This window comes from Cydia pomonella, chromosome 19 (assembly GCF_033807575.1).
Source record: "Cydia pomonella isolate Wapato2018A chromosome 19, ilCydPomo1, whole genome shotgun sequence".
In the NCBI taxonomy this organism is placed as follows: domain Eukaryota; kingdom Metazoa; phylum Arthropoda; class Insecta; order Lepidoptera; family Tortricidae; genus Cydia; species Cydia pomonella.
In genome coordinates, this window is record NC_084721.1 from 14,284,269 (window position 1) to 14,304,437 (window position 20,169).

At 36.6% G+C, this 20,169-nt stretch overlaps 1 protein-coding gene and 1 long non-coding RNA gene across 7 annotated transcripts in view; one reads left to right on the forward strand and one right to left on the reverse strand.

The window, feature by feature from the left end:
• LOC133528327 (uncharacterized) overlaps positions 1 to 19,831 on the forward strand; it is a 240,327-nt gene extending 220,496 nt beyond the window's left edge. Inside the window, exon 3 of the long non-coding RNA XR_009800985.1 lies at positions 19,656 to 19,831. This is a non-coding gene — a long non-coding RNA (uncharacterized LOC133528327). The remainder of the gene's footprint in view (positions 1 to 19,655) is intronic.
• Positions 1 to 20,169, reverse strand: part of LOC133528313 (protein doublesex) — a 355,787-nt gene that overhangs the window by 327,556 nt on the left and 8,062 nt on the right. The gene's annotated exons all lie outside the window — the stretch shown is intronic.

A 20,169-nucleotide genomic window follows, 5' to 3' on the forward strand; every position in this document is an offset into this window, starting at 1 on the left:
CCAGAAAAAAATCGTGTGCTTTGTGCACAAGCTTTTAACAGAAGCATTGTAAAGTAAGCAATTGATAGACTGATAGTTCTCAAGCCCACCCATTTCAATGAACGTTCACAGCTAAAATCTCGTTCGAGATAAAGACACTTAGATACAATCCTCTCAGATTCCTCGTTTACTATACATTGGAAAAGCTTATCAGAACTAAGATTACATAAACATGGATTCGTTTTACAATAAAATAATGCTAATTTACACCGATCTGAACGTATCGCAGCAGGTGCCGGAATTGCCAAACGATTGTAAAACCTGTCACCAAAGTCGTAAACTCTAAAATTAGAGCACGTGTGGTTGCTTTATCTGCATTGGTTTTCTGCCAACATCCGTAATTTTAAGTAAAATATGCGGGTATTCAGAAAGGGAAGGGAAAGGGACCCTATGTCCCTATTAGCCTTAAGAAAAAAGGGGACGTCCGCTTCTTAATACAAACGTAGTCGTCATTTTCCTCTCTGGACATTAACATATCTATAGAAAGTATGTTTACACAATTTCAGGTTTTTTTTAAATTTATAAACTGATCGGCGATTGGCCCTAGTCACACCTGATGGAAAGTGCCTGAGCTCACCGGTTCAGTAGTAACCTATTCACTCTTGCTTTAAACAGACCGAGGTCATATTGATCAGGGAATACAGATGGCGGGAGCGCATTCCATTCTTTAGCAGTCCATACCAAAAAAAAAGATGTAAACCGTTCCGTGCAAACAAATGGAACGTTTGCCACGAACGGGTGCATTCGCTCCCGACGCCTGGATTTCCGATGATGGAAAGGGGAAGGTGAGATCGGGTCGTGCAGTTCCTGTGCGCACTCTTCGAAATATATCCGATAGAACACCGATAGATCAGTTTGATTTTTTTTTACTTTAGGGGTGGTGTCCAATTTTGTCTTAAAGCGCTATATTACATCGACCCTTTTTCAAGTCACTTTAGAAAACAGGCCGATGTACCATGGATCCGATGGCCGGTTTGAGTTTTTCATTTTACGAAATAAGTATCAGAACATGGTTTAGAATACTTGAAATGTTAATAAATACTTTGTCCTAAATGCCAAAAAAAATAATGTTTTACATTTAAATTCAACTAGAGAGTTACATTCCGATAGCGAGCGATTATTATCCCTGTCCTTATCTCTCGTATTATTGTAAGATTCGTGGTACAGTCAGCATCAAAAGTAGCGCATCAAACAACGCTTCAGAAGTATCTACCATTCTGTAACAGCTTAACAAATAGTGATGTCTTTAATATAGAACAACTAACACTGTAAAATAATATACTTTTCAACGCGAAATTTAGAAATTTCTCTATATTTGGAAAAGTTATCCGGAATATCAGATACTTTTGGCGCGTTGTTTCATCCGCTAATTTTGATGCTGACTGTACATGGAACTGAGAGTACAAAGGTCTTTCTCTAGTAACACCACTGATTTAAAACCTGGGTAAACAACTTTCGCTAGGTAGAAAAATAAACACTGTGACTATTTTTGCACAAAAGCTAGCAACATAAAAAATAACAATCACAATGATATCAATGATATATACTCAGTGCTAAGCAACCTGCGGAGAAGGACCTGAACTCCCTATTATACATCGTGACAGGGACAGCATAATAAATTACTATCAGTACTATCATGATGTCCCTGTCACACGATGTTGTATAACATTTTATAACAGCCAATGTGGGAGCATCATTAAGTAAAAAAGTTTGTTTATATAATTTATCTCGTTACGCTGACCTTTCAAGATACCAGCCGTCCGTCAGTAAGTATCTTGGTTACCATAATTTTGATGTGGTCGACGGTTCATTTTTATGTTAAGTGCGAGATAAATTGTTATGCATCGTTGATCTTTAAGGTTCCGTACCAGAAGTTTTTTGTTTGTTCATTTTATGGATTCCATGGCCAAAATGGCAAAAAGGAACCTTTTTAGTTTCGTCATGTTCCATGTGTCCATATTCTTTCGTAACGACTGAAGATTTTCCATTTCATATCGCATTCATTTACTTTTTGTTGATATTATAGGAACAAAAAAAAGCGGCCAAGTGCGAGTCGGACTCGCCCATGAAGGGTTCCGTACCATTTATGACGTATTAAAAAAAAGTACTTGCTAGATCTCGTTCAAACCAATTTTCGGTGGAAGTTTGCATGGTGATGTATATCATATATTTTTTGTAGTTTTATCATTCTCTTATTTTAGAAGTTACAGGGGGGGGGGGGGGTGACACATTTTACCACTTTGGAAGTGTCTCTCGCGCAAACTACTCAGTTTAAAAAAAATGATAATAGAAACCTCAATATCATTTTTGAAGACCTATCCATAGATATCCCACACGTATAGGTCTGATGAAAAAAAAAATTGAGTATGGGGAACCCCCAAAATTATTATTAATATTTTTATTTTTGTGTGAAAATCTTAATACGGTTTATAAAATATACGGTTAATAATGTAATTGATAATTTTAATTTAATTTATTTGATAATTTTAATGTAATTTAATTGATAATTTTGATTTAATGTAATGAATAATGTTAATTTAATTTATCCGTATTTTTAATTTAGTTTCATTCATATTTTTATTTTATTTTTTGTAATTTATATGTAAATATTTTGATTGTTTGTTGTTTTGTGTTTTTGTATTACCTATGGATCTTGTCCGAAATAAATGCTTTTTTTTATTTATTTTTTTATAGAATACATCTACTTACCAAGTTTGAACAGTATAGTTCTTATAGTTTCGGAAAAAAGTGGCTGTGACATAAACGGACAGACAGACGGACATGACGAATCTATAAGGGTTCCGTTTTTAGCCATTTGGCTACGGAACCCTAAAAATCGTCTCCATACATTCAACGTTTTAATATTTATATAGCATCTCTCGAAAAGCTAAGTTCGTCAAGCAACGCAAATACACGATCCGGCTACGAAGTTGCAGCTCAGAGAAAAACATCATTCGCAACTTGAGACCGTATTCTCCAGGCTTGTCACGTGCATAAGACTCGACATCCTAAAAACCAACATAAAGGACGCACCGTTTTATTTCTATCCAAACAAAAAAATCGGTTTCGATTGATATCCGTCCGACTCTACATATGGCTCTTCATATGTGACTCTTATGTAAATAAATAAATAGTACCTGGGCGACCGAGCTTTGCTCGGTTATAACTATTTATTGTAATATGGTGGTGTATAGGTGATAATCTTAACTACATTTTTTTACTAAATTAAACTTGTCTAAAACAATAAAAATAAAAAAAAATATATAAACTTGAACATATATTAAAATAAAAGTTAGTCACCGGGCGAGATTCGAACCCGCAACACTCGTTTAGCAGTCCGCGTCTTAACCCGCTGGACCAGACGGACAGTGGCCGGCAACACGAAATTAGCGACCATATTCTGCGTCGAAAGAAAAACGCATGAAAACTCGAAAACACGCGTTTTCCCAAACATAGGACTAATCTAGATCGATTGTTTACTCCCAAAAACCCCCATATACCAAATTTCAGCAAAATCGTTAGAGCCGTTTCCAAGATCCCAGAAATATATATATATATATACAAGAATTGCTCGTTTAAAGGTATAATATTATTATTCAATTACAAACTTCAGTATAAGTGATCTCTTGTTTGGTGATGTTTGTTTGCAACCCACGTACCTAGATGTAGTGAACAATCCCTTGTCATCGAATTTTCTCGAACGTTCCTATTTGTCAACCGCAGTACCTTTTGTACTGTACCCCTAGTGTAAATTTATTCGATGGCGTAACGTGACGTACGCGTTTGCGTTAAGTCTCATTTTGTATGGGATTTTGAGTTTCCAACACGTCCCGCTTGGCGCGCTGTTTCTAAACAAACGCGTACGTCACGTTTCGCTATCGAATAAATTTACACTAGGGCTCTGTAGTCAAAACAAAGCCAGTTCGTCTGAAAGTCCATGAGCCCAATTCAAATTTACATCGTGACGACAAAATTATATCTAACTAATGTTATTTTGATATAATTTTAATTTCAAATTGTTTTGAATTGGCCTCCGTCTCGCGTGTGTTCAGTAGCAATCGGAATATGAATGCACCGACCTTGCCCGATAGAAACAGTGCCCGAATTACCAATCGTAAAACTCAACCCTAGCGCTAGGGTTACCACCAGCGTAGCTTTTAGGAACTTTTGAATATACGAAGCACCGAAATATGTCACAGATAAAACAGATGCCGATTTGTCAAAATAAAGTTGCAATTTACAAATTTTCAGTGCAATGGAGAGCCTTTTTACAAACGGTGGTTATATTTGGATCGGCAACGCGCATGAAACACCTCAGGAGTTGCAGGCGTCCATAGGCTACAGGGACTGCTTACCATCAGGCGGACCGCATGCTTGATTGCTACCGTCGTGGTATTTAAAAAAATCTAACTTGCATAATAGGTATGCCGTATCATAAACGGAACCCGTATAGAATCACTCATGTGTCAGCCCATCTGTCTCTCTGTCTGTCAGTCTGTCACAGTCAATTTAAATTACAGGAAAACCTATAATAAAGGTCAAGCGTGAGTCGCTTTTGATAAAATAAAAAAAGACTAATTACGGACTCTTCGGGCGCTAGTCCGACTCGCATATGGCCGGTTTTCACCGTACATGTAATACATTAGATTCGCGGTTCCATCCTTCAAGGGGAAAAACAGGCTACAGTATATATAGAAGAGCGATGAATGAGTTCCAAGCGAAATCACAAATAAAAACTACATTTATGTATACTTATAGGTTGACTGGTAGAGAATGCCTCATAGCATTAAGTCCTCCTTTTGTACTAAAAGGTTTTCTTTCGTGCAATAAAGGTTAAATAAATAAATATGCGAAATAATACAAAATATACAAAATTCAACCCAGTCCCAAAATAAGCTCACTACAGTCTGTGTTGTGGGTACTACGACACAATTATATCTCTAATATATAGATAGATATTAAATACTTATATCCGTAGAAAACATCCACAACTCAGGAAAAAATTACTGCCCTTACCGGGATTCAAACCCAGGACCACCTGCTTCAAAGTCAGGGTCACTACCTCATCACCGATACCGACTAGGCTAGAAGCTACCTATACCTGTCCAACTCCAGTTGCATAAATTAAATTGTACTAAATACGATCGCATTTATCTGCGATGAAACAAAATAGGGTTGCATTCGTCCGGTTGCAGCAACCTTGCCCGCCAGCGCTCCCGAATCTTTTACGAGCTATAAAACTCAACCCTACCTGTAGGGTTGTCAGCCTGCCACCAGCTAAATATGTGATATTTAGATGTTAAATTTATCAATTTTCAAGCCATCTATAGCAACCAAATTTTTCACTTGGCAACTTTTATTCGATCAACCGTCAACATATTTGTGACCGCGGCCGGCCAAACGTCCCACTTTGTCGCTTGCCATAAGGACTCCTTGTCAGTTTATTCGTATTTAGATACAAGAAAATCTCGTCCTTCTGGCAAGCGACAAAGTGGGACGTATTGCCGGCCGCGGTCACGTATTTTTATATTTTAGCAATTATTCGCCTCTCCAAGCATCCTTAGTATGATTTGTCATCATCTGAAGACGACTGGGTATTGAAACTCCGGTAGTTTAACTTCAACTTAGTAAATTTATTTTAATAAATAATGTCAAATTAATACCTAGGATACGTTTGAGTATGGAAATGGATGTTAATATGATAGTATAACTAATAACTACAAACATATATTTCAATCCAAGCACCATGCGATGAAAACAAAATAGGGTTGGATTCTTCCGGTAGCAGTTGAGATGGGTAGTAAGTAAATACTCAGGAGTAAATACTGAGTATTGACTCAATTTAGCAGTATTTACTCGTTTATACCCAAATTGGTGGGGATAAACTATTTAGAGTGCTGAGAGTACTCAAAATTGTAAGATTTTTTTAAGGGGAGCACTCCATACATGTAATTAATTGTCACAAAAAAAATCAGACACCACCAACGTGTTACACATCATTAAATGGTTCTTGAAAAATAACTTGAATGTTTCTAAAAACTTTTTTGGATAAAGTTAATACTTTTGGGAAAATACCCGTTTCTAAAGGCCAAAATAATGTTTATATTTTAAATTTCAAATAAAAGTTCAAAAATATATGAAAAAATATCGAGAGATTAGCCGTAGAGTACAAAAAAACTACTTTGAACATGATCGGTTGAGCCATTTTTGAGTTTTCTTTAAAAAAAAACCCTTAATAAAAGGCCGTAAGTGCAGCGTAAATACGCACTTTGGCGGGACGTGCAGTTATCTAGAACAACGATAGAACTTAAGTCCCATATAAAAACAATTTAGTTCTTAAATCTCACTTTTTTAAATATTTTATTAGCAATCGTGTTTACTCATTTAAAATACGAGTATTTATCGGGTGCTTTGAGTAAATACCCAGTATTTACTCACCCCAACCCATCTCTAGGTAGCAGCAACCTTGCCCACCAGCGCTGCCGAATCTTTTACGAGCTATAAAACTCAACCCTACTGCTAGGGTTGTCACTTTTATTTTCCACTTATTTATTTATTTGACGATCTGCTTGGCTCCAAGCCTAGTCGATAGTGACTCTGGCTATGAAGCTGGGGGTCCTAGGTTCGATTGCCGGTAAAATGGCTTTTATTTGCTGCGATAGTTGTTGCTGATTTATAAATGTTTTTCATTTAAAAAGATGGAATGGTGGACTGTAATGATGAAAAAAAGAGGAATTTCCTGTATTCATTCTCCTTCGATATTAATTTAATATATAAATATTCACAATAAATAGAACATCAATGCCACAACCAATCAAAATAAACAAGAAACCTGAAGTAATCGGAATGGCAATTTATTTTTAAGTCAATTTTGAATTTGAATTTATGATAGACAAATAAGAAAAAATTGAATGATGCTGCAAAGAGTCTGCACAACTATCTGTCTTCTATATATTGTCGAAGTATAGAACACAAGATTTACTCCAGATTTATTCAACTCCCGAGGAGTTATATGCGCATTGCCAACCCTAAAACTCCGCACCCTCGTTGAGCTCTGGCAACCTTTACTCACCGGCAGGAACTCAACACTATGAGTAGGGTCTAGTGTTATTTGGCTGCGGTTTTCTGTAAGGTGGAGGTACTTCCCCAGTTGGGCTCTGCTCTAGATCTGGAATGCCATCCGCTGTGCTGTGCCCTACCACACAAAGCGAGATGACATTCACAATGCCCATACCTTTCTTTTGAACGCAATTCTAACGGCCTAATTCTGGTACCTTGTTGTACATATTGCTGCATTTGTCACCCTAAAAATGGACAAGTTCGCTGTTAAGTGTTTTTGTACAATAAAGAGTTTAGAACTATATCTTAATCTAAAAATTAATCATAACGTTAGCCTTGTTTTGCGACAGCCCTAGAGGCCAGAACAGGGAAGCTTTAATGACGAGTGGTCGTAAACGGGGCGCGGGCAGGGCTGCCTCCGGAATAGTTTCTAGACTAACCTTAGTAATCCTACATTCTCTCTATGCACAAATAGAATATATCTACGTATATGATGTAGAGTTCTAACTCTACATTACAGATATTATGTATATAATATTTTCTATCTATAGAGGAACGATACAATTTAACCTTTTACCGCATATGCAACCATATATGGCAGTTATATTCAACACTTTTTTTTATTTTATAGGACATTATTACACCAATTGAATAAGTCCCACAGTAAGCTCAATAAGGCTTGTTTTACTTAGACGACGATATATATAATATATAAATATTTATAAATACTTAAATACATAGAAAACACCCATGACTCAGGAACAAATATCCATGCTCATCACACGAATAAATGCCCTTACCAGGATTTGAACCCGGGACCATCAGCTTCGTAGGCAGGGTCACTGCCCACTAGGCCAAACCGGTCGTCAAAATACTTTTGACAGCTATTAAAGTTCAAATTTAAACAAAATATTTTCTATGACATGCGTTAAGGGGTCCCAGAGGAAAGGGGACGGCCGCTTCTCCATACAAACGTAGTCCCCATTTTCCTCTCTGGGTATTGACATTATGGAATATATTTTTACATAGTTAAGTCATTACGTGAAATAATTACGTCAGCATCCCTATTGGCCGGTTTTTCTAACACGACGGCTCGGCCAAGAGCATATCGGGCCATGCTCAGAGTAGGGTTCCGTAGTTACTCTTCCGTCACAATAAGCTATGCTATGTCACAATATGCCAAGGGATGAATTGTGGATGAACTGTACGTCTTTTTACTATGAAGGGGAAACTTTTTGCGATAACTCAAAAACAGCTAAACTAATCATGTCCGGTATAGTTTTCATTTAATGTCTTTCTTAAGCTCTACTTTCACGATTTTTTTCATATTTTTTTGACGTATGGTTCAAAAATTAGATGGGGGGGGGCACATTTTATTTGACACGGAGCGATTATCTCCGAATATATTCACTTTATCAAAAAATGTTTGTTGAAGACCCCTATTAGTTTTGAAAGACCTTTCAAACGATATCCCACACTGTAGGGTTGAAGCAAAAAAAAATTCACCCCCACTTCACGTGTAGGGAAGGTACCCTAAAAAAATTTTTTTAGATTATATTCTACGACTTTGTGGGCTTTATTGATTTATATATCCATGCCAAATTTCAGCTTTCTAGCACTAACGACCACGGAGCAAAGCCTCGGACAGACAGACAGACGGACATGGCGAAACTATAAGGGTTCCTAGTTGACTACGGAACCCTAAAAAATGTCAACTTGATTTGCAAATTACCGCGACTCGCAAGTGCATCTTGCTCACATTAATAAAGTCCCACCTGTCAATTAATTTCACATAACAGCAAGTTTTGACAGTCATTATTGCATGCACCGACTTAGCCTTAAAAACTGTGACCAAAACATTTCTACCGTAGCGAATTAAGTTTTTACTGTCAAAGATTGGGAACCGCAATCACGAGAAGTGATTTTTGAATGGCACTGTCGTAAAACCGAGAGAACAAACGTTGTCCAAAATAAAACTGAACCTCAATGATATCTGTTTGTGAAAAAGTTCGGGGTCAAGTTGTACTGGTAATGTCGGTGGAGTGGAAATCGGTTCGTGAATGAACGAAGAATGTTGCCAAACGTTAATTGAATTAAAAACCGCAAAGATAAGACGTTTGGAAGGAATGGATGAACGAATGAAGTCTGACAAGTCAATAATAAGCGTCTTATGCATCCCCTCCCATTTCAAAAAGTACGAAGTTGTGGGCGCCTGTTTTTGTCAAATTTACGCGATTAACATACTGATGCGAATTCGCAATTAGCTTCGGTGTATGAGTATGAAAGTGCTATGCACGTATATCACGATGTCCCTCTCGCACACCTGAACGACGTGGGAATTTTGTTTAAACTTAACCTAAGTATACTATATGAAGTTTGTTTTGTTAACCGACTTCAAAATTTCAAAAGAGGAGGTTATCAATTCGGTTGGATGTTTTTTTTTAATGTTTGTTACTCCATAACTCCGTCATTTCTGAACCGATTTTGAAAATTATTTTTTTGTTTGAATTTATATATATACAGATTGGTCCCGTTTTTGTCAAAACTCAGTTCTGATGATGGGATCCATGAGGAATCGAGGGAACTCTTCAAATGTGAAAGGCATACTATAATGATTTCTGTATTTTCACTATTTTCTGTAATAAATCAAGCATTTACATTTAAAAAGTGACATTTGATGAAGTGGAACTGCTGATGATGAACAGAACGGAACTCTTCGATGATGCATAGTTCACGTTTGGCAATTTGTTCTCTTTGCCAAGCAGTTAGGTTTTCAAGGCACATTTTTATATTTCTATCCTATTTAGTTTTTTTAATAATTATCTGGTGCTTTATTTCATGCATGGTGTTAAATAATTTATCTTAAATACAGTCGAATACCCTATTGCGGGTATCTTACCAGTCAACCATAGGGCAAATCTGAAAGGTGTCAAGGTGGGTAGGCGTAGGACGCTGTCTTTTTAATTTCATTGTATGAAATCTTAAATCAACAATAATCGTTCTTTCACCGGTCTCCCTCATTGAAGTCGGTTTTTTTTTTCTTTAAAATTATACTCTGTAGGTACCTAATATAAAGCACAGAGTATTAATTATAATAATAATGGAGAGCTCACTATTCGCTAACAAACTGATTTCAGTTTAGCGAAGCTTTTGTATGTCTAAAGTCATAAGTATTTATTTAAAAAAAAAAAACCAGCCGCATAAGTGTTGAAAAAATCTAATCCCATACGATTATTAAAAAAAATATAAGGAATAAGAGGATACCAAAATAAATATAGGGTGTAATAAATAGGTAAATGGTGTATGTTTTTAGGCGAAATAATGTAAAATCAGATCTAACTGTGCGACATTTTTCTTTTGAGACAAATTAAGTACTTCATTAAATCATGTATCGCGTTCCATATTTTCAAATAACATAAAAAGAACAAACAATCACACAAATCATTCAAATGTTGGCTACAAACAAACAAACATCAGCCAAAATGTATGTATGAAACAGCCAACTTTTTTCCCTGTTTTCAAAGTTTCATTGTAAGTTGCACAGTATGGCCTACGTATTAACCTCGCTCAAAACGGTTAAAAGATGAAAAAACAACGTACTTAGACAGCGATGAAGTCTCGTTTTAGTGAATAAAAATAATAATTGGTAATAAAGTCAATCTTCATACAAAACAGTACTTATCTACCATCAGGGCTGCATTATTAGTAGGTAGCCAATTGTGTCGTGCCACGAGTAAAGGTACCTAATGGCGGTCGGCGCTTACGTCGAGCAACACCGCATTAGTATTCGAACGTCGCTAATTATAGCGTAAGCGCCAACCGCCATAAGGTACCTTTACCCGTGGAACGTCACAATTGAAGTCATCACAAACAAGGCCCATGCGTCACAAAAGGTAGTTTCTGGTTTTTGTATTTTGGCGATGAAATTGAATGCTTATGTTAAATGTAAGTTTTTGACCTCGGAGCCCTCCGGGTCATTGTCATTTGAGGGGGCTAACGCAATAATATAGTTTTTTTTTGCCTATGAAGCCGATGGTCCCGGATTCAAATCCTGGTAAGGGCCTGGTAAGTATTCATGTGATGAGCATGGATATTTGTTCCTGAGTCATGGATTTTTTTTATGTATTTAAGTATTTATACATATTTAAGTATTTATAAATATTTATATATTATATAAACCGTTGTCTAAATGTTAAAATTAAATAAACCGAAATGTTGTTATTGTTGTTTTAATGTTAAATGTTGTATGTATAATTGTTGGTGCAATAAAGAATATTTACTTACTTACTTACTTGTCTAAGTAACCTCAACACAAGCCTTATTGAGCTTACTGTGGGACTTTGTCAATTTGTGTAATAATATTTATTTATTTATTTTTTGTGTTTTGGATTTTTTTTTTTTTGTTTTGGACGTTTAATCAAGGGCAAGTGGCATAAAAAATCACACTAAAACTAGACTGTATTTACAACAGGAGACTCCAAACCAAAACCTTAAAAGGTTAAAGCTGGCTTATAAAAAAACCGCGAAAATATGTCTAATGTTCATTTATTTTTAGTTGTGGGTTACCCTGCATACCAAAGCAGTATATTTTTGTATAAAATTCATAGTGGTATAGCCGAAGGCAAAGGCGGATAGAGCCCTGACTGGGTCTAGGAAATCAGTACTCAAGTGACCCCTGACTATATTTTTCAGTACTACAGTCAGGTACTATACGGACCGAAGAACGGCGATTTATGCGTGCTTCCTAGACCTATCCAAGGCATTTGACCTGGTTCATTATGACATTCTGTGGCAAAAGCTGGATGAGCTAAAAATGCCAGTTGATGTGCAAGGTATATTTAAATATTGGTACCAAAACCAGGTCAATGTCGTGAGATGGTCGGACGCATATTCGCAACCGTACGGCCTCGAATGTGGCGTGAGGCAGGGCGGGCTGACCTCGCCTAAACTGTTTAACTTGTACGTAAACGCCCTTATAGAGGAGCTGAGCAGTACCCGTGTTGGGTGTTACATAGATGGAGTGTGCGTCAACAATTTAAGCTACGCCGACGACATGGTACTGCTCAGCGCCTCGGCGTGTGGGCTCGCCAAACTTATCTCTATTTGTGAACGATACGCAGCGAGCCATGGGTTGGTCTACAACGTCAGCAAGAGCGAATGCGTTATTTTTAAGGTCAAGGGTAAATGCCCGCCAGTGTTCCCACCTGTTAGATTAAATGGCCAACCGCTAAATATCGTTGATCAATTTAAATATTTAGGACATGTGGTGAGCGCTGACCTTAAAGACGATGCGGATATTGAGCGCGAGCGCAGAGCGTTGTCCGTCAGAGCGAATATGATAGCCCGCAGGTTTGCTCATTGCTCAAAAGAAGTTAAAGTCAGTTTATTCAGAGCCTACTGTACTAGTTTTTACACAAGCAGCCTGTGGGCAGACTACACGTATAAACGGTACAATGCTCTGCGCGTTCAATATAACAACGCGTACAGGGTGCTGATGGGGTTGTCTAGATTCTGTAGCGCGTCAGGGATGTTCGCGGAAGCGCGGGTAGACTGCTTTTACACCACGATGCGCAAGCGAGCCACATCCCTGGTGCGCAGAGTACGGGCCAGCTCCCAACAGCATCCTGACCATGCTTGCGGACAGGGTTGATGGCCTATATTTAAATAACTGCTGCATGACTCATGTGCGCAGGAATAAGTGAGTACCTAGGCGGATTTTCTTGAATCCGCTTTTTTATTTAGAAACTCAAATATAGTATATAGTTTGCTATAATTAAATACATATTTATATATTAACATTAGCATTAAGATAAAATTTGTCACTAACACATAATGATCCAAGTTGGTCGTGAATAAATAATTTATATATATCCCTTGGCCCAGGGATCTGATAAGGAAAATTTTCAACAAAATATATTTGGAGAGTAATTGAGAAGAAAGTTAAAAACCCGCGCGACGACAATTATGCCCTTTCTTGAAGGATGCTTTCGTATGTCCGGCTGCACTCAAGGAATCCTCGCATTACTCAATCGATACTCGTGAAATTTTGTGAGCAGGTTCGTTAGTTATATCCGTTATACTTATGTAACAACCGATTATTGATTTCCGTTAACTTCGGGGTATCGGTAAGTACATTTAAGAAAACTAAATGGCATAGTTACTTTAAAAAAAAAAGTTTTTTTAATTATTTTAATTTTTATAAAAAGTAATTAAATGTTGCATATAGCGTAGTTGTAACAGGGGTATTACATTTAACTCAACCAAAAAATTTAAATTATTTAAAACTGTGACATCTCAATGTCATTTCGAACATCGATCGTCCGAGATAGTATAGTACGTTTAGTAGCAAATGTATTTATTAACTAGTACACAACACTAATCAATATGTAAATAGGCCTTAAGGGAAGTGTACATGTTCGCAAGGGCCTTATAAGATAAAAAGTAATAATTTATTATCTCCGAAATGGAGTTAATTAGAATACCGGTGTCTTTGAGAAAGTTACTTAATTTAAGCTCAGGGATGCACCCTTGAAATTAACGGAAATTAAAAAAAAACACGGTGTATATGTATGCCACTTTATTGCACAAGAATAACAATCTATTAAATGTATATTTTGCTAAGTTATAGGCCATAAATTGTAGTTTTCTTGAAATAAACAAATTTTTTTTTCAGAACTTAGCACAGATTGTTCCGTATACGGACACGTCGTGTGCACATAGAAACTAAAACGATTTCCGTACTGTGACGTGTCTGCCCTGTGCCATGACCTCAAGCTTCGCAAGTAGTCACTACCGGCTACGCTGTACCGGTAATAGTACATTATGTTATGGTCGATGTAATGAAGCAATTTGCAGGCTTGAGTATTATACTCTGGCAAGCCAGCTTTGGCAGTACGAGACAGGCACGAAATTCAAAACTTGTATGGGCGAACAATCGCGCCAATATTTTTCTATTATATTATATGATTGTGTGTACTGTGTGTGTGCGTGCGTGCGTGCGTTCGTTCATGCGTTTGTGCGTGCGTGCGTGTGTATGTCTTAAAATCGTAAATGCTATTTTTATTTGGATTTACGAAAAATTCGCGGTTATAATAGGCAATAAGGCTCCTTTTTTCAAAACATTTAAAAATTTATTACATTTGGACGAAGGTAAATAATGGAATTTGCATGTTATTTTATTTATATTACATTTTAATGTGACATATATTATTTATTTACAAATGTAACTTTTCTAACTATTTTTGTGTTTACCGTGGTGCAATAAAAAATTGTATGTTGTAAAATTGACTGCAATGTTTTTTACATTTTTTTTCTAACTAACCATAAATATACTATACTTCTCGCATCGAATGATGGTCACTATGACAGTTCCTTCAAGTTTCTTTCGGTTGGACATAACAACGATAATAATTGAAGAAATATGTTTTTACCTTATTTTTTACATATCTAAATAAATTCATGAGATATCTCCCCAAAAATGTCTTAAAATATCTTACATGAACTGTCACAGGGACCATGCACTTCGCCTCCAATTTTTAACCAGCAATTAATGTTGCCGGCCATTTTCGAGAAAAAGAATATTTCATATCATTAGGTAAACGAGTAACACAACCCTAGCCATAATATCGGTAAAATACGAAAACCCTGAGCATCTCCAACTAGTTTGTAAATACGTTGTTTTTCCAGAATTTTCCATCTCTCATTTCCTTGACGTGCGGTGACAGTCAAGATTCTACGCTAAGTTTAAAGGGGTAAAGTTGGAATTGGCAATGCTTTATTGATATTATCTAGAAACATTCTAGCGACTCGTTCAGTATTTTGTTTCTTGTGAAACTGGAGGTAGCGTTTGAGAAGAAACAATAATTGTGAATTTAACATGATTTCTATGTTAATTTAATGTCATTATCATTATGTTATACATCAGGATTTTGTCATTACAAATGCCATGTAGAATAAGCTCAGTCCAACTCGTAATGGATATATGTGACATTATCTATGAAAAGGGACCTTATTATCGGTGGCGCTTACGCCATTATCAACGATGCTCCCATATTATAAACGCAGTGCGGCGTAAGCGCCATCGACAATAAGGTCCCTTTTCATAGATAATGTCACGCAGTGCTGCGTAAGTGCCATCGACAATAGGTCCCTTTTCATAGATAATGTCACATATACAGAGGATTACTATAACTAGCTTAAATCTAAAATAGGCCCTTGAGGGACGTACCAAGGACGCCGGCGGCATTTACTAGTTGTATCGCAATACAGATACGTTGTGCGAGGAAGCCGCCAGCTATTCGGTCACCAGTTACGTCAACCAGACGCTATCGATTTCTGCAAAAAACTATAGTTAACTTATTTGCGTGAACATTAAAAATCGATACCATAATTAAAAAATACCAATGTTTGTTTTTGTATTTTAAGATTTTCATAAATACAACACAAATGCCTAATGCAAAATTAAATTAATTTAAGTATTCAGTGGTTTAATTTTTTATTGTTTATGTTTATGTATGTCTTGATATTACTGACCATGATTGACCAAAATACCTGTAAAATATGAAAAAGTTCCTTAAATATTCCAAAAAGCAAAACCGTTTGTAAGAAACCTTTGCACATCAACCACAAACAAAAGTTTGTAATAATAGTATAACAATTGCAAGTATCACTGCAATAAATGCAATATATATAGGTATATACTCATCGTTTGGAGCGACCCTAAATAAATTTAAACCATTATGGACGTAATTATAATATGTATATGTTCCATTCCAATCACAGACAAATAAGCAAGCTTAACATATTCACTACCAACGTTTTCGTAGCGCTACGCTCGTAGCCGATCCCAGCGTTTTCCCGCTTTGTAGAGGAAAGCGACTACGAATAGAAAACCCGTGCTAATTCCATACATCAGTTAGGCAACTTACTTAATATATAATAAGTTTTATGGGAGATATGGTAAATCGTATTATTAATAAGTTTTAAACTAAATAAGTTTAAATTAAAGATAAGTTTTCGCAAAGCTCGCTTAAAACTTATTATAAATGGGTTTTTATCTATGCATAGAACTATTGAGTATAGCACTTTAAGATTACTTATTTCTCTATGGTTCCTATGTATTTATACAACACAGCTCCTTGCCATCCCACATAAGCGGGGGTTACTATAAACGACTACCGTTACATAAACCCGCCCCATAGGCGCGTTTTTATAGCCCCCACCCCCGGCCTACACCCCTTGAGCGAGCAAGACGGGGATACACGAGCAAGCGAGACAAAGGGTAAAGTTTATAACTATGGCCGCTATAGCTTTTTAATGTCTTGAGTGCTGCATTAGCTTTTGTTAAATTGTTTATGTTACTGAAATAAAAACGGGTTTATTTGTGTGGAATTTTAATACGGACGAATATTTAAAAGGTGGTAAGCTAAACAAAATAAATTTCTAAACAAATTTTCTCTCAATATGTGACGTTCTACGAGTAAAGCTACCTAATGGCGGTCGGCGCTTATTACGTCGCGCAACTAAGCGCCAACCGCCATGAGGTACCTTTACTCGTGGAACGTCACATATCGAGAGAAATTTTTAGAAATACAATTAAAATATTAACCATACAAAATAATTCGGCTCGCTGTTTAAAGCAACACACGAGTTACGAGATACGAGCTTTTTAAAGTAACTGTCAACGCTTGTTGGCAGTTATAAAAAGATCGTATTTCGTAATGTTTGCAGTACATTGCTGCTCGGTAAATTTTCAAACATTAATTACAGGTTCATAATTAAGTTTAACTTAATACTATAGATATAACAAGTTTTAATCAAATTTCAGGATATAAATATATTTTATTTGCGTCAATAAATCCTTACAATTATAAAGAAAGTAACTGTCTGTATGTTATTTCTTCACGCTTAAACCGCTCAACCGATTTAGATGAAAGTTTGGTATAGTGATCGTTCGAGGCCCAGGGAAGGACATATGATAGTCTTTAGCAATCATCCTCATCATTTCACGCAGACAAAGTCACGGGCAGAAACTAGTAAAATTTAATTAACATCTGAGTATAGTGAGTAGGTACTTCAACTTTCTCATACTTCTCGCGTTAAATGATGGTCCGTATGACATTTCATTTTTATATGGAGTTTAACACATTGATTTAATTAGAAATTGCACATTTAGGTAATAAGGTTGGACCCGGGTACGTCCTTAAACTACGTCCAAAAGAGAGGTATGAGCATTGTGAACGTCATCTCGCTTTGTGTGGTAGGGCACATCGCAGCGGATATGATTCCAAATCTAGAGCAGAGCCCAAATGGGGAAGTACCGCCACTTTACAGAAAACTGCAGCCAAATAACACTAGACCCTACTCATAGTGTTGTGTTCCTACCGGTAAGTAAGGTTGCCAGAGCTCAACTTCATTACACATTTAGCCAGAAAACGTTACAAATAGGTAAGCCCAACAAAAAGAGACTTCAAGGAACTGTCATAGCGACGCGACGCTTATTATATTTTTATTTTTATTATTAGTTTATTTATTTTGAAGTAATATTCGATGCGAGAGGTTAGATAAATTGACCCACAAACGTCGAGAGATGAATTATACCTAATAGCAAATATAAATGCATTCGCAAACATTGTTATCAACGGCGAGTCGTTATCTCCCAGATTACCTTGCAGACGGGTCTTGAATCACACACACATGCATGTTTACACCGATTGATAATTATTTTAAGTATGTTACAGTATTTGCAGTTGCTATGTGCTATTTATGCAAAACACAGATTACAGAACGGGAACAAATCAATTTGTTTTTATTATTATTAAATTAATATAGAAAATGTGAAAACGCTCTAACGTCCATTGATTTCCGACGGCATCGATTCATTTGTTAAAAAAAAGAGTGTCTCGTAGAGATCTATGGCGTTATTCATAAGCGCGTTACTGGCCAGAATTAGCTATGAATCGGTTGTCTTTATCTGTTATTTTGACTTATGTATTTGTAAGAAAGGGATAAAAAATAATTTAACTAAATCAGGCCCGTGAAGTTTTATGAATAAGGGGGCTAGTGTATAAGAAAAACACACACGCCAAGAAGTTTAAGAGACAAAGTTACCGAATAATGTACACAGAGTAGAAAAAGTGCAATCCAATGTTTGTGACATTTGGCTACAATACAATCTAAGATATCTGTGTCGTGCCACGGGTAACGGTACCTCGGTTGGCGCTTAAGTTATTAATAACGACGTTCCAATACTAATGCAGTGGTGCTTGACGTAAGCGCCAACCGAGGTACCTTTACCCGTGGAACAACACATCTGGTCGTCAGCAGACGAATTATAGATGGTAAAGTGATAAAATAAGTGTCACTTTTAAACGCCAGGCAATCGAAAGTGACGGACATTGTTTTTATCACGTTGTCACGTAGACAAACATGAACGTCATATCCTCACAGGGGCCTACCGCGAACCACGTTCGACGTGTTGCCTCTCTGTCGCACTTGTAAATTCGTACGCAAGTGTGACACGCAGGCAACATGTCGAACGTGTTTCGCGGTAGGCCCTCTGATGACCTACTGAAGGATCCGTCGGAATAGGAAACTAATGGTACTGGCACTCAGATCTGGCAATGGTCTAGTGATCTAGTCCGGTTATGATAATGGGTATAATGGTATTGGCACCGCTTCGATTCCGCCAGAAATGACGCATTAGTGCGGCGTGCGTCCAGTTTTGTTAGGTGGGTAGTGTTAGTGTTCAGATAATGGAGGCAAAAGTAAATTTTATTGTTTATGATTATGACATTACTGAATTTTCTAGAAATTAATATGACACAGTATATATCAGGATTATAATGATATATTATACATCTAAATCGGTTAAGGCATTCAGAAGTTATGGTGGGACAAAGATCACATACATTTTGACCGGCTCTCGGGAAAGGTTCATAAAATAATTCATACATTTTAACCCTTGAATCTATAGGAAAGGGATTATATTATATGTTTAACATGTGTATCTGTGAGGCTGTCTGCAGGTTTATGAAACGAGCGAAGTAAGTTTCATAAAAGGATCACACGAGAGTTTTAATGCCTAAGTATGCACCAATTGTGTTTTATTTACACTCATATTATAAGCTCTATATAATGTGTTCAGGAACCGCTTGCTACGACCGGAAAATATGGATGTGAGGCGGAATCTCCAAAATATCTGGTACGCTCATATGAGCGTATTATACGAAAACTAGTTAATAAATAACAAAACAAACTATTTTCATACAAATACTAATTAAAAGATTAAACTGAATAACAAATTGACTAAGTACCACGGTACGCCAAAACTGAATGTCAAATCAAATGGCGGTTTTTAAATGAAAACAGACAAATAAGAAATCTGTTCTAACCAGTTTATCGTTATGCTGGCCGTAATTTGCGGTTTTTGAACGCAGCATAGAGGGTATATGATATGTGCGAAGATAAATATATTTTTCAATATTTTTATCTTTATTTGACATTTTCACGACAATTCCAAATGAATATAGGGAGCGTGCATGAACTGTAGGAGGCAGCACAGGAGCCGTCAGATTTTTGGCGCGAGTCGTAAATGTGATGTTTATTGTTCCGATGTAGCCCACAAGATGGCAGAACCTACTATGCACAAGAAAACACGTGACGTGTGAATGTACATGTTTATGGTTCCGATTCAGGCCACAAGATGGCAGACCCTCCAACGCGCACGGTCCCAATTAAGTTGGTTTATATTCAATTGTTTGACATATTTTTCTTTGCACATGACGATCCTAATTGAGATACAGAATTAATTTTAATTTTATTATTTTTAATTTATAAGGTAATGTTTGACGATCATGATGAGAAGATAAACATACTTTTGTCGAATGTAGCAAATTTATAGTGTAATTTTCATCGTTAAATAAAGAAATCTAAATCTATTATGCAGATATTTATCTTGAACTGTATTTTAATGCCTTTCATTATGTAGCAAGTGTGGCATAAGAACCACTATTAATGAGCCTATGGTATGGTAAATGAGCACGATTAAATAACGTATCTAATTGTAAATGT